Raw genomic sequence first — 15555 nt, forward strand, 5'->3', positions numbered from 1 at the left:
GGCTTTGCATAGGAGTTCTGAAAGTTCTCAATTGGTTGCATAACAACTTGGAAGCAATGGCAGGCCCTGTACTGCCAGGTGGCAAGAAGTTAAGATTGCATAAATTCAGTCCATATGAGTTTGGATTTGTCATTATCCTTGTCTTGTGACTATGGTTTTGACGATTCACATGGATAAGAACACATACACCATAAAATCTAAGGGTCATAAGGTTTCTCTCCGATTCATGAAAATGATGGTGAGGAAACACTTCCACCAAGTAGATTTGAAGCATATGGCAAAAGGTCTAAAAAATTGAGACTATGATTACGGCATCCCTTTTCATAGTTCTGAAATTGTTTAGACACACATGCATGCTATCTAAGGAAAGGTGTATGATTTTGATAAAGTTTTATCAAAGCATCTCATATCAGAAATCTGAACTTTGGTAAGAAAGTCAATAAAGGATTGATTTCTAGAAGTCCAGCTGATTTCTGAGTACATGTCAAAGCTAGTGGGAGCATAAGTGTTATGCTAATAATCATCATGTTAGTGGGAGCACGATAATTATTGTTGGTGTTGCAAGTTAGCAATGTTAATTATAGAAAACAAAAGTTTCAATTCGTGAGGCTGCAGGGATTGAAAAAGGTTTTGCTATAATTAAGGGAGAGGATATACTTCATTTCAGTTCTAAAGGCTTAGATTGAGACCTTAATCATCCTTAGTCAAGAATATATATATGAATTTCATGTTGGATTGGTTCAACTTAAGGAAATTCTATATATTGCGTTCTCAAAATTCGATTATGATTACGACATCCCTCTTCATAGTCAAATTTTGAAAACATGGCAAATAAAAATATTTTAGCAAAAGACTGGTCTAGAATCATGTCTTTATGTGAGACATCATGAATCGTGTACCATTTGCTTTGGGTACAGGATCGATTGCATGTGCTATAATATTTGTCATTTCTAAATTTTTCCAAATGCCCAGAGGCATTAAGAAGGGAAAAGGTCTAGAATTGGATATGACTAAAATGATTAAGCAATTGTCGAGGACAATCTGAGGTTTACCAAAGATTGGTTGCTCAGGGATAGTTGGAAGTATAGTGATAATTTTGGAAGGACCATATTGACATATTCTGAAAAGTGGCATCTCTTATTCAGAAGTGATAGTCAAAATGAGAATATGTAGTTGTCTCCATAGGTGGAAGTTATCTGTGTAAGATTAGAAAACTTAATGCAAGAAGCATGTCTAAAGCAATGTACTTTGAATGTGAGACTTAGTTTCCATGTAGTTGATCTCCATTGGAATACCTTATAATGACTGTTGACAAGTGTTTGTGACTTTGTACATATTCATTACAGGAGGGTCAGTGCATATAAGTTTAAAATCTAAACAGATTTCGATAAATGATAGGAATTTGAAATTCTCACATTTTTCGATAAGGATTGGGGTGTGTGAAATTAGAATCATTGAAATTATGTTCAATTGGTTTATTTCACAAAGTAAGGATCATAGACAAACATAGAGTGCATACTTGGTGTATGGCAAAGCTATTGTTTAAGAAAAACATAGTGTACATGCTTGGAGCATGGGACAACTAGTGTTTTTAATTCAAGTATAAAGTTGATAAAACCGAAACAATGAATAATGAGTAATCAGTATGGTGATAAATAAAAGTGTTTATTTATATTCATAGGGTTTGATACCATATTTGATTCATTTATTCTTGTGTTTCACTTTGCATGTTTTGACTTCCATAATAACTAAGTCACTCTTCCTGAATGATTAAGTTATTCAAACCATCCACAGTCGGTCATATGTTGGAAGTAGATATGAATCAAAACTGTCATGGGTTGGTTTGTAGAGGTCCAAGTTGGTGGACAAATTGGTGCTACAACACTCATGAGTGCTCATAAGTTCTGAGTATTGGATTCAACCCGCGCTCATTTGAATCACTTCATGGATTTTATCACGAGTGATCATGAGACGATAATATCTTATATTCTTCAAACCTAGAGATATGAGTTGTTACTATGAGTTGGTTATACATTGATTGCACGAAAACGCATTGGTAACTCGATGTTATAAAACGTGCCTTTGTGTATGGTTCAACAAGTAGTAGAACAAGCCATATGAGTCGAAGTTTATCCATTCCTTTTACCTACGGGATAAAAGCGATATCTGTGGGCCCCTCGATGATTTAGCGATGATACATGTGAGTGCTTGGCCAAGCCAGGACTGATTTGATTTGTTCAATCAGTCAGTCATCATAAATCGAAAGTCGGGAAACAACAAATGGATAGAGAGAATGATTATAATCCATGTCTCAGTCCATATGATATCTAGAATGGAGGAATATATGATCCCTTATCTAATGGACAAGTCATTGACAAAGGTCAGAGTTCATTGACAAGATCAGAGTTCGACAGCGGCTTTAAGAGATACGATTGCCAGTTGGTTTTTGAAGTCATACTCAATAATAGTTTTAGACTTATCCAAGTGGGAGACTGTTGGATTAATGTCTAAGTCCATAACTATATTTGGTATGTACTTGACCCGACCCGGCATGGTCCATTTGGGTTGCACTTCACCGACACAATTTATATGGATAGTCTTTTGAGAATAGTATATTTATGATTTATATTAATATATTATAAGTTGTAATATATTAATATATAATCATATTATTTAATTAGTATTGATCAAGAATTAGTTTATAATTAATTAAGTGACCAAAAGGAACTAATTAAATATGGACTCTTAGATATATATATATATGTGTAGTGGGCCAAGTTCATTTAGGTTGGGCTAAGTCTTCATGGATAGTCTATGGAGCTTTAACCCATGGATCCTAGGAAATGAAAGGTCATGGGTATTAGGGTTTAACCCTAATCCTCCACACTATATAAAGGGTCTTATGGTGCATGAAATTAGGTTAGTGGCTAGTGTGGATACACTAAAGAGGGCAATAACCGATTTCATAGTGTGAGCCAAGTATGCATATTCTCTAAAGGTTTTCCAAGGTGTTTTGGTGATTTGTGATTCCACTTGAGGCTTCCACACTATTGGGGCTAAGCTCTTAAAGCTTGAAGACATCAAGCTACATCAAAAGGTATGTCATCTAACTAGAACTTTGTAGTATAGGTGCTTCATAATATGCTAGTTAGGATGAAACCTTGGAATATTTAATATTTGCATGTATAATAGAGAAAACATAGATCCAAGGTTTATAGGGTTGCATGTACACCATAGGAGTGTTAGAATGCTTAAAACCCAACATAAGTTCCACGAGGAATTATTGCCTATCGAGTTAAATGGTTTCGACATAGTTTTAGGAATGGATTGGCTTAGCGCCAATGATGCCGAAATAATGTGTAGGAAAAAGATAGTAAAAGTAAACCCGCCAGGGAAAGAGTCATTTATGGTGTACGGAGACAAACGCAGAGTAAACTCTGGAATCATTTCCCTAATGAAAGCCAGAAAGTGTTTGGCCAAGGGGTGTACATCATATCTAGCGTTCGTGATCGATGCTCAGAAGGAAAAGAAGGAGGTGCAGAATATTCCAGTGGTGTGTGATTATCTGGAAGTCTTTCCCGAAGATCTTCCCAGATTGCCCCCTGATGGACAAGTAGAATTCCGTATCGACTTGTTACCAGGAATGACGCCGATAGCAAAAGCACCATATCGATTAGCACCAACCGAAATGAAAGAACTTATGACACAACTTCAGGAGTTATTGGACAAAGGTTTCATTCGACCTAGTTCATCACGCTGGGGAGCCCCTGTGTTATTTGTAAAGAAGAAAGACGGGAGCATGAGAATGTGCATCGATTACAGAGAGCTGAATAAAGCGACGATAAAGAACAAGTACCCGTTGCCGAGGATCGATGACTTGTTCGATCAGTTGCAAGGATCGAGCTATTTTTCGAAGATCGATCTTAGGTCGGGGTACCATCAACTAAAGGTGAGGGAGCAAGATATCGAGAAGACTGCGTTCAGAACAAGATATGGACACTATGAATTTTTGGTTATGTCGTTCGGATTAACCAATGCCCCAGCAGCTTTCATGGATTTGATGAATAAGGTTTGTAAACCATACCTTGATAAATCCGTGATAGTATTCATAGACGATATCTTGATCTATTCGAAAAGCAAGAAGGAGCATGAAAAGCATCTGCGTGAAGTGCTAGAAGTTCTGAAAGAGGAGAAGCTGTATGCAAAGTTCTCCAAATGTGAATTTTGGATTCAAGAAGTCCAATTTTTGGGTCATGTGGTTAACCAAGAAGGGATAATGGTTGACCCAGCAAAGATTGAAGCTGTGATGAAGTGGGAACAACCAAAAAGTCCCACGGAGATTCGAAGCTTTTTAGGATTAGCCGGATATTATCGCCGATTTATGCAAGGCTTTTCTTCGATCGCTACTCCATTAACAACTTTGACCCACAAAGGAGCTACTTATGCTTGGAATGAGAAGCATAAGGAAGCCTTTGAGAAGTTAAAGAAGAGATTGTGTGAAGCACCGATTCTTTCGTTACCTGAAGGAGTTGATGACTTCGCAGTCTATAGTGATGCCTCTGGAGTTGGGTTAGGATGTGTGTTGACCCAAAGGGATAAAGTGATAGCGTATGCATCGAGGCAGTTGAAAGAACATGAAAAGAACTACCCTACTCATGATCTGGAGTTGGCAGCGGTAGTATTCGCCTTAAAGATATGGAGGCATTATCTTTATGGTACTATGTGTAAACTTTTCACTGATCATAAGAGTCTTCAATATCTCTTTAATCAGAAGGAATTGAACATGAGGCAGCGGCGCTGGCTGGAACTACTCAAGGACTACGACTGTGAGATACTTTACCACCCTGGTAAAGCAAATGTTGTTGCTGATGCTCTCAGTCGGAAGGTAAATCTTGAAAAGAGAAGGCCAAGAGCGCTGAAGATTGAAGTTGTCTCTACAATTGTGGAAAGTATAAAGAAAGCTCAGGAGGAAGCTTTGGAGAAAAATGACCGGAAGGAGGAACGTTTGGGAAAAACGTTGGTGTTTGATACAATCGATCATGGATTGAAGGTATTCAAAGATAGGATTTGGGTACCTAAGACGGGAGGAGTAAGAGGTCTTCTGATGGAAGAAGCTCACAAAACCATGTACTCGATTCATCCCGACAGTACGAAAATGTATAGGGACCTAAAACCCTATTACTGGTGACCGACGATGAAGCTCGATGTTGCTAAGTATGTGGCTGAGTGTGTAACTTATGCTAGGGTTAAGGCACAACATCAGAAACCGTATGGGAGTTTAGAACCTTTACCACTACCCATGGGTAAATGGGAGGACATTACCATGGATTTTGTGACTAAACTGCCCAGAACAAGGAACGGTCACGACATGATTTGGGTGGTCGTTGATCGCTTCACTAAGAGTGCGCATTTCATAGCCGCTAACGAGAAATGGTCTATGGATAAACTTGCGAATTCTTATGTGAAGGAAATTGTGAGGCTACACGGTGTTCCGTTAACGATTGTATCCGATCGTGACAGCCGTTTTACCTCAAGGTTTTGGAGGAGTCTACAAGAGGAATTGGGTACCAAGTTGTGTTTGAGTACAGCTTACCATCCACAAACCGATGGTCAAAGCGAGCGAATGATTCAAACATTGGAGGATATGCTAAGAGCATGTACCCTAGAATTCCAAGGCAACTGGGATGAACACTTACCTCTAGTAGAATTTTCCTATAATAATAGTTTCCACTCAAGCATTAAGATGGCACCTTATCACGCTTTGTATGGGGAAAAGTGTCGAACGCCATCATGTTGGCTGGAAGCTGGGGAAAAGCAGTTTATGGGACCTGAAATAGTCCATCAGACTGCTGAAAAGTTGAAGGTGATAAGGGAGAGGATGTTAGCTGCTCAAGATTGACAAAAGAGCTATGCTGACAAGAAAAGACAACCGATATCCTTCGATGTTGGAGATTTGGTTTTACTTAAAGTCTCGCCGTGGAAGGGACTTGTAAGATTTGGTAAAAGAGGAAAGTTGAGTCTAAGGTTTATTGGACCATTTAAAGTTCTTCAGAAGATCGGGAATCAAGCTTACAAGCTAGAATTACCGGAAGAACTGGAGGGTATTCATAACACATTTCATGTGTGTTATTTGAGGAAGTTCACGGGAGATGTGCCCGACATAATTCCGATTTCTGAGTTAAAGGTGGATGAAAACAAAAGGTTGATTGAAGAACCTGAGGCAATAGTTGACCGTAAGACTATGAAGTTGCGACGCCAGATGGTTGATTTAGTGCTTCTGGAAACATACGAATGGACCAAATCTCACCTGGGAAACGGAGAGTGACATGATGAGTCGCTACCCGCAGTTCTTTGGTGATATGTGATTCCGGGGACGGAATCATCCTAAGGGGGAGAGAATTGTAACACTCGTGTTTCTAGCCTAGGCATTAATATTAATATGATAGTCTAGGTTAACCTTTGTAACTCATTTTGAAGAAATTAAAAAGGAATTATGTGAATTCTATGTGTTTTATGTGTTTTATGCTTAATTACTAGGAGTTAATTAATTAAGAATAAAAATGAGCGTCAAAATTAAATTTTAGATAAAGCCGATATCTATTAAGAAAGTTGTAGTGGTCGTGACAAGGATTACAGATATATAAAGAATGCCGAAATCCGAGTTATAACGAAGAAGTTATGATCTGTCGAAGTTTCACGACAAAACCGGCTCGGTGCTGAATGTCGTAAAAAGTGAGTTTTCGATAAACTACTTTTTAGCCTTAGTGATCTAAATGAAACTCGTAGTATTCAGTAAACCGAGAAGTTCGATAAAAAGAACGCCCAAATCTGACTTCGTATGAGGAAGTTATGATTTTTCGAAGTTTCAGCTTAGCAGTAGACAGCTAAAAACTCGAATTTTAGATCGAGTGATTTTTACCCGACACAACCTAAACGAGAATCGAAGGTCTCATAAATAGTAGCACAACGGAAAAAAGTCTGACGAAAACGGACGTGGGATGAAGAAGTTATAAATTTTTAATGGATTTCCTGTCCCGGTCTGTTAAAAATAATAATATAAAAATTAAAATCAAAATTAGCCGACGAAATCTAAACGGAAGTTGTAGAGCGTAATTTTACCTACGCGTGCATATAAAGAACGTCAAAAACGGAGCTCGTATGCGAAAGTTATGGATTTTAGAAGTTTTTGCACAAAAACCGAGAAAATTTGCATAGTCACGATTTGCCACGCCACCCTTGCTTAGAACGTGCCACGTGTCCGAAATGGTGAGTCAGGCGAGCCACGTGTCCGAGCTGCTGAGTCATCCGAGCACCTGACCTTATCCGAAGTGGTCCAGTAGCGATGCGACACGTACCTTCTTGCACGAGACCGAACCCTCGCATGAGTGCCACGATGCCTCTACTTCGGACCAGTAGACCTCGGTCCAATCAGGAGAGGACTGCAAGCCTTCGCACGCGCAGACCTCGTGCGAGCCATCCCCCTGCGAGCTTCGGATCTGCGACGCGTGGTTCCTTCTTAGCCGTCAGATCAGGACTTCGGACCCCTATAAATAGAAGGGTCCCGCGAGCCTTCTCGGGTACTTTTGGGATTTCACCATTTTTCACCCCTTTCTTCATATTTTCTTCATCTTAACATTCCCCGAAGCCCCGGTATCAATTATAAGCCCCGAAATACGCCACGAAGTGCCCGTGAAGCCCATAAAATTTATCTTTTCAGTTTCGAAGCCCGACTTTTGAAGAGCCCGGTTTCTCAATAAAACTCCCGGTTTTATTAGAAACGATCGTTTTAGGAAACGAATTGCTGCCCGATTTTCATTAAATCAAGTGAGTGTGTAGTTACTTTCAATTTACACATAGATATGAAGTATTTACCTTAAAATACGTGTTATGTGTAAATATGTTAATTGTTTATTTGAGGTGACTGTTGAATTGATGTTTTATACAAGTTTTAAACTGTATATGTATTTTATCTACAAATATGTTGGGTAGAACATGGGTAGACAAAATAGTCGGTGGGTGTTAAAATGATGAGAGGCCTCGGTGTCGGTGTTGTTGTTGGTGTTGTTATAGCCGTCTAGCGGAGTATAGATGACGATCACGGACCTTTCTAGACAGTCCAGTGGTACACTAGCAAGTTCGCAACTTGTAGGTGTTGATGAACTAAATGTTCATTGGTGTACTCCAATCCCCCTCATGGTTGCCTTTAGGACATGTATGGCTAAGGAGTCCCCTTAGCAGTAGTGTCCAACCTGATGATATTCCTTAGGCTAAGTCCCTTGTGTTAGGTGTTTAGGGACGTAAAGTGAGGACAATGGGAATGGGTAATCAGGGTTATTGTTGATCGGTGAACTTAATAAATTATTATTATTGTGGGTTGAAAACCCTATATGCTCACCAGGCTCCCAAGCCTGGCCCACTCAGCTTTTTATGATTACAGGTAGTGGACCCCGAGCATAGTCGGAGGACGATGAGAGATTTTTGATTATGGGCCAGTAGTTGTAAATAACCGTAGTAAGGCTTATAATGTCTTGTTTATGCTTTTGATCTGTATCGGAACATGACATCCCGAGGTTTTGATATATATATGGAAAATATATACCTTCTTAAAGAAGGGTTTTGATAAACTTTTATCATGTTTTATTTTGGGGACCTATTCTTCAACATCTTTTGAAAAGATTTTGTTGAATCATAAAAGTGACCCTCTTGAACTCAGCTACCGCAACCATCTCTGCTACCGCAACCATCTCAGCTACCGCAACCATCTTTCTACCGCAACCGCTTCAGCACCCGGAGTCAATCTTCTTCATCAGCAACCGCATCAGCAACCTGAGTCAGCTACCGCAGTCAACTTAGCTAGATTACGTTATTTGTCTTTTATGTAATACACTCTATTATCCAGTATGCCTTGCACGGCTGCTTATAGAGTTGTAATCTAGTGTAGTTTCTAAGTCTCTATAAATAGAGACTTACTCTCTTTGTGTTCATAGAGATAAGAAAAGGAACCGATAACTTATGAATTCTATCTGAATACACATTCTGAAGTTATCTCTCTTATCTTTCTTCACTCATATCTTCTTACTTAAATCTTATCATAATCAGGCTGATCATAATCCCTCTTCGGAGCAAGTCTTTAAGACTTAATCACTAAGCTTGATCTTCCTTATTAACTTGGAGTGAATGCATTCCTTGTTATGAATCAGCTTAAGTGTCTTCTTGATATAACAATTGCTGTCATTTCCATTCCTTTACATTTCCGCAACTAACTCTCTAACTATCTAACTATATTATTGTTGAGCTTTTGGATCCTTTGAGATTAACTATTCCGCATTATACTTGTTCTAACTTTTGTTCAAGTGTGTCTCCAAGTTTTTCTCTCAACAATTGGTATTAGAGCCAAAGTGGTTGCTTTTTGAAAACGGAAATCTGATTTTTCAAAGAGCCTTCTATACCACTAAAGCTCATTTCTTCAAAACAAAAAAAAACAATTTCAAATGGCACAATCATTATCTCTAAATGTTTCCAACAGTGTCGGTGGTTCTAACCGAGTCCCAATACTAGTCGCAAATGAATATCATCACTGGTCACAAAGAATGGAAAGGTACTTGAGAAGACTGGGTAGAGATGTATGGCGATCCGTAGAAGAAGGACCACATGTTCCAGTCCTTACACCAGTCCAAACTGACGGCGCTGCAACCAGGCTAGGAGGAGGTCAACCAGCCATGAGCCGTCCCACCAAGGATGATCTCGATAAAATGGAAAATGATGCTGTTGCTTTTTATGAAATCTCCTGCGGAGTTGCTCCTGACAACTTCGATATTATCATAAATTGCAAATCAGCGAAAGAGATCTGGGATGTTCTCAAAAACCTGTACGAAGGCTCAGAACAAGCACAAGATAAGAAGCTTACTACCGCACTCAACGAGTTCAACAACTTCAAAGCTCATACTGGAGAAAGTTTGGAAGACTCCTTCAAAAGGTTCAACCTGATAGTCACCAAGTTATCCAATGCGGGCACCATCCGCAGTAACCATGAAATCAATCTTCAGTTTCTTAATGGTTTGGGCAGACATTGGACTACGGCCAAGATGATAGTCCAAGGCGATAGAAAGATTCACTCCCTGTCACTTTACAAGCTCTATGGAGAGCTGCAAGCTCAAGAATCCACCGTACTCAAAGACTGTGCTGACTTCGGAGGACCACTTGCTCTCATAGCACAAGCTCCACTGCAGCCACCTTATCCTTCCTCGTATGACACTTTACCGCAGTCATACGAAGCGGATTCTGAATATGATGATGACGAAGATTTTCAGAAGGCTATTGCTCTGGATAGCCAACAGTTCAATCGTCTACCACCTCCTTCCTTCCGCAAGAATCAGCAGTTCAACAAACCTCCATTCAACCGTAACTTCGGTTCTCAGAATAACTACTCTCGATTTCCCAAAAGTTCTCATCCACCACCGCAATCTCAGAATATTCAACCAAAGGAGGTACCGCAGTCTCCTCAAATCACTGACTCTGGTACTCCTTCAGAAGACAAGACTGATGTTGTAATTTGTCACAAATGTAACAAAGAGAATCACTTTGCACGAGATTGTAAGGCCAATGTAGTAAAAGACAGAGCATTCTACCTTAGAATGGCTCAAGAGTTGGAAGACAAAGAAAAAGCTGAAAAGGCAAGGGCATACGTGGCCCATGTCAAAAGAGACCATCAAGTCTGGTCATCCGGAGACGAAGATGAGGCCATCAGCAGTGTCAAAGGAAACGGGAAAATCTGCATGCTGGCCACTGCGGATGATGATGAGTCTACAATGTTGAACAAGAACTACTGCTACATGGCAAAGGATGGAACACTAAGCATCGTCGAACAGGTAAAACTCATGATCCAAACTCTAAACTATAGCATGCATGACTGTCAGCCTTACATAGATGATCTTAATGACACTTGTGCTGCCGTCCTTACAGATTATAATAAAGCCTTAGATGAGAAGAACATTGCGTCCCAAGAGATGTTCCACGTGAGAGGACGACTGGATAACAAAAGACTTAAGATGGCTATGTTAGAGATGGACCAAGAGTTAGAAAAGGATGCAAGAATGTTAAGTGAAACCCAATTAGAGATAGCTTTGAACCAGAGAGATTTAGCTCAGAGAGAAATTGTACGCTTAAATCTCTTAATTGAAATGTTGTTTAATGAAAGTGAAGCTATTGAAAATTTGGTAAACAATGTAACCGTGGACAATACATACAATTGGGGTTGGTCAAATGGATATCCTACCTCAATGGAGTCCTCACCCCGGTTCAACAAAGACAGACTGTATGTCCCTCCAGACCGAGAATTTCATTTCCCTGTCAATGACAAGACTTTTCCCGAAGATATTAAAACTCACTTCGGTAGACTGCACTACTTAAGCAATAATTGTGTCATTGAGGAAATTGTGCCGGAGGTTTCGGGTCACACATGTGATCAAATTCCTATCTGCGGCACCATCTATCCAAATTCTCAAACTTCATCCGTAGTTGACGAAGAGATTGTTGTTGAGGGCCCCGAAGTATCAAAAGACTTTCCATCTCTGTCCTCAGACCGCAGTGTCTCTCACTGTAGTCAAATGTCCCACAAATGTCCCACCGAAGTCCCATCTAAGACTTACTCAGCGGTAGTCAAGTCATCCCTACCGCAATCATCAGTTCAAGGAACTGTAACTCTTCAGCCAATATTTCATGAACTACCTATAGAAAATTTTGAAGTAGGTCAATGTTCCCAAATTCCTGAATCCTCAAGCTCTGATGACTCAACTCCGCGTTTTCAAAATCATTTCAAGAATTCCAGGAAACCGCAGTTGAACAACAATGACTGCGGTTCACCAAAATCTTTGGCAAAAAAGGCTTTTAAAGAAGAAATCAGATCTCGCGGTATTAATAGACAAATTTTTTCAAAAAACAAGAAGCAAGTCAGATTTCCTAAATCCAAAAGTCCTAAAAAATTTGTTTTCTCTCACTACATTTCAAAAAACTCTTCTTTCAAGAAAACAAACAAAAAGGAAAGTTCAGTTTCAAAAGTCATTCCTACTCCTTCTGACACAACCCAAAAGGGTGTTCAATCTTTTCGAAACTATGTTTTTCAGGTCTATTCTTCAAATGATCCTAAATGGAAAGGTATTTTACCCACCCCAACACTTTTAAAGTCACGTCAAAATTTCAAATGGAAGGGTATCTTACCAAATCCATAAAAAAGAATTCAGAAATCTACACGTGCTAAAACCTTTCATAAACAGACTTTTTCAAAACCCAAAAACACTCGTGCCAGGAATAACCCATCTTGGACCGGTAACAGATCCAAAACATCCTTAAAACCGCTGACCAATCACAGTGTTAGATCAAAAGACAAAATCTCCTTTTGTAAATGTCAGTGTAGTTGTCAAAAGGTTTTATCTCATGTCAAATCGAGGCAGAGTCAGAAACCTCATATTTTTCCAAAAAATCACAACACTCCAAATCTACTCAAACACCCAGGACTAGGCTCAAAAGTTGACAAGAGACCTGTACCTGCAACCTCGGACCATGCATCACTCAGAAACACATCAATTGTCCTAGGCTCCAAACTTGCTTGGATGCCTAAACTAATCGTCTAATTCTCAGGCTTTGTGCAAGGAGGAACAAGAAGAAGAGTGGTTAATTGACAGTGCCTGCTCCTTGCACATGACCGGAAGGTTAGAGTACCTTCAGGATTTCAGGCCTATATGCAATGGTGGAAATGTCACGTTTGGTAACAATGCAAACGGTGTCATCCGAGGTTACGGTGTTCTCACTACGGGGAACTTTTCCATTCAGAAAGTTGCTTATGTAGAAAGCCTTAAACACAATCTCATCAGTGTTGGCCAACTATGTAAAGCAGGACATCGTGTTGAATTTGATGATCAGTTTTGCTACGTAATGACGAGTGATAGAAACAATTGCCTGATCAAATCTCGATCCGAAGGTACCATGTACCCTTTGGATGTTTCTCTAATCATTGGTAAACCGCAATTGTGTTTCTTGTCCAAAGTTGTATCCGAAGTCAGCTGGTTATGGCACTGTAAGCTAGCTCATCTCAACTTCCGGTACATCAACAACTTAGTCACTGAAGAACTAGTCCGCGGTCTCCCTATTCTCAAATTTAGCAACGATACTCTCTGTCCGGCTTGTGAATGTGGTAAGCAGTCTAAGGCAAGTCACCCTCTGATAATGGACTCTTCTATTTCTGAACCACTGGAGCTATTGCACATTGATCTCTACGGTCCATCAACCGTAGCCAGTCTCCACCACAAGAAGTATATACTGATTATTGTTGATGACTATACACGCTTCACATGGGCCTTCTTCCTCAGACTCAAATCAGAGACACCGCAGATCTTCATCAACTTCATCAAAGAAATCGAACTTCAGATCAAGCTTCTAGTTAGATGCATCCGCAGTGATAATGGAACCGAGTTCACTAATCATCTTCTTAACAGTTTCTTGGTGTCCAAAGGCATTTCTCACAACTTCTCAGCACCCTACACACCGCAACAAAATGGTGTAGTAGAAAGAAGGAACCGCACACTAGTAGAAGTAGCTAGATCCATGCTTAACTTCGCCCAACTTCCTCTCTACTTCTGGGCTGAAGCAGTAGCAACCGCATGCTTTGTCCAAAACCGAAGTATCGTGTGCAAACGCCTCAATAAAACACCATATGAGGGCCTTAACAACCGCAAGCCCAATGTTCGCTTCTTTCATATTTTTGGGTGTAGATGCTTCGTGATCAACAACAGAGATCAGCTCAACAAGTTTGCACCAAAGTCCGACGAAGGCATATTCCTTGGTTACTCCACTAACAAGGTTGCTTATCGAGTGCTCATCAGGCGTACAAGGCTGATCATTGAAAGCTTCGATGTGAAATTTGATGATTCTCACATCCGCGACGCCCCTCCATCTACTGAAACCACCGTAATCATGGAAAGTGACATTCCTGCCTCTTCAGGTCCCTTGAATCTAGTTGAAGTCAACTATGAGGATCTTTTCGATCCTATTGAAACGGCGAAACTATCCGAAGTTCTTGTGTCACCCGCAGCTCAACAACAACATGCTGATGTTTCTGGACCATCTCTATCTGAAGTAGCCTCTCTCAATACTTCCATCTCTCCGGTTGAGGGGGAAAGATCTACTCAGGATCTAGCCGCAACCGTCGAGGTTCCAGTACTTGATGTTGTTCAAATTCCTGTCCGCAGAGAAGCATTACCATCAAACGTATCTTCGGATTCGGATGATGAACTCATAGAAAATATCGACACTAGAACTGATCCAAGGATTGTCACTCTCCCATCCGCAGTCCAGGGGGAACCTTCTCAGGTTCCAAAGGAACTCCTATCTGCAACCCAGGGGGAACCTCTCCCAACTGCTCAAGAGAATTCCGTTCCAATAGATCAAGATGACTCAACAGGATGTTCTCAAGTCCAGGGGGAACTGTCATCTCCAACCGCAGATTCCTATGACATTCAAGATATTCCCTTTACCGCAACTGCTGATCATCTGCTGCCACGTCTTCATGTATGGATGAAAGACCACCCACCAGGTCAAATCATTGGGAACCCATCCGCAGGCATCCAGACTAGATCTTCCAAGGACCTATCTAATTACTGCCACTATGCAGCATTTATGTCCTCGGTAGAACCCAAAACGATCAAAGAAGCATTGCTTGAACCTGACTGGATAGCCGCAATGCAAGAAGAGCTTGAAGAATTTCAAAGAAATAAAGTTTGGCAGCTCGTTCCGAAGCCATGTGGTCACTCCATTGTTGGCACTAGATGGGTGTTCAAAAGTAAGTTGGATGAATCTGGTGCGGTAGTCAGAAACAACGCAAGGCTAGTTGCAAAGGGGTATAGTCAACTTGAAGGCGTTGACTACGATGAAACGTATGCTCCGGTAGCACGCATGGAAGCTATCCGGATCTTTCTAGCATACGCAGCCCACAAAAACGTCAAGGTACACCAAATGGACGTTAAAAGTGCCTTTCTCAATGGGGAACTAAAAGAAGAGGTTTATCTTCAGCAACCTCCAGGCTTTGAAAATGTTAAATTCCCAGACCACTGCTACAAGCTTGAAAAGGCAGTCTACGGTCAGAAGCAAGCCCCAAGAGCATGGTATGAGACTCTTTCTAAATTCCTTGTCTCATCCGGGTATAAGAGAGGAGTGATTGATCCCACACTATTCAGAAAAGCAAATGACGTGGTGGTCAGCTGTAGGTTGACTTTGACCGTTGACATTGGCCCAAGTTTGACTTAGGGGCGTTTTGGGTATTTTGATTAGTAGTTGAGCTTAAGTAATTGTATTTGTATATGTGGCTAGTAGAGTCAACATTTGGAGCAGTGATCTGTTTAGCTATTTCTTCAGACTGAGAGTTGAGTTTCCCTCGTACTCGTGGGCCGAAGGCACCAATGTTGGCCCACTAGGTTACGTATCCTTGTTATAGGATGGTGTTATGCTAGTATATGATTGATTAGTAGATCTGTATGATTATCTGTATTTTCTGGTTATGTGTTT

This window comes from Lactuca virosa, chromosome 7 (assembly GCF_052849685.1).
Source record: "Lactuca virosa cultivar CGN04683 chromosome 7, Lactuca_virosa_CGN04683_v6, whole genome shotgun sequence".
Taxonomy (NCBI): domain Eukaryota; kingdom Viridiplantae; phylum Streptophyta; class Magnoliopsida; order Asterales; family Asteraceae; genus Lactuca; species Lactuca virosa.